The sequence below is a fragment of the Pterocles gutturalis genome, unplaced genomic scaffold (genome assembly GCF_000699245.1).
Source record: "Pterocles gutturalis isolate BGI_N339 unplaced genomic scaffold, ASM69924v1 scaffold43082, whole genome shotgun sequence".
Taxonomy (NCBI): Eukaryota; Metazoa; Chordata; class Aves; order Pterocliformes; family Pteroclidae; genus Pterocles; species Pterocles gutturalis.
The window spans coordinates 9,821-10,259 of record NW_010114318.1 but is presented as its reverse complement, the minus strand read 5'-3'; positions in this window follow the sequence as shown (position 1 = coordinate 10,259).

Sequence of the window (439 nt, the reverse complement as noted above, 5' to 3'; positions counted from 1 at the left end):
CTGGTGTCTCATCTTACCCCCCACCTGTCAGCGTGCCCATCCAAGGGCTCACGGCCGCGGCTGCACGACGGCCCTTCCGAGGAGCCGGGAAACAGCTTCCCAGCAGCCAGCCCGCACGCCGACGCGCCCGCTGGGGACGAGACAGAAACACGGCCACCAGCGAGGGAACCAGCCGCTCACACTGACCAGCCAGAGCCGCGGTGCCGATGGCGTTGGGAGCTCGGTCACCGTCCTGAGGTTGTGTCAGACAATGTGAGAGGAGCAGAATGAGCCGTGCCCAGCGCGGGTGTGAGACCGTGTCTAGCTCAGCACAGAGAACACCGCCAGCACCTCGGGCATCGCCCCTCGCGAGGACAGAGGGCAACACCAGCCCGTGGTGGGATACATCCTCCTTCAAACCCAGAGCCAGCTGCTGCCCGGGGCAGCTTCCCCCAACCAG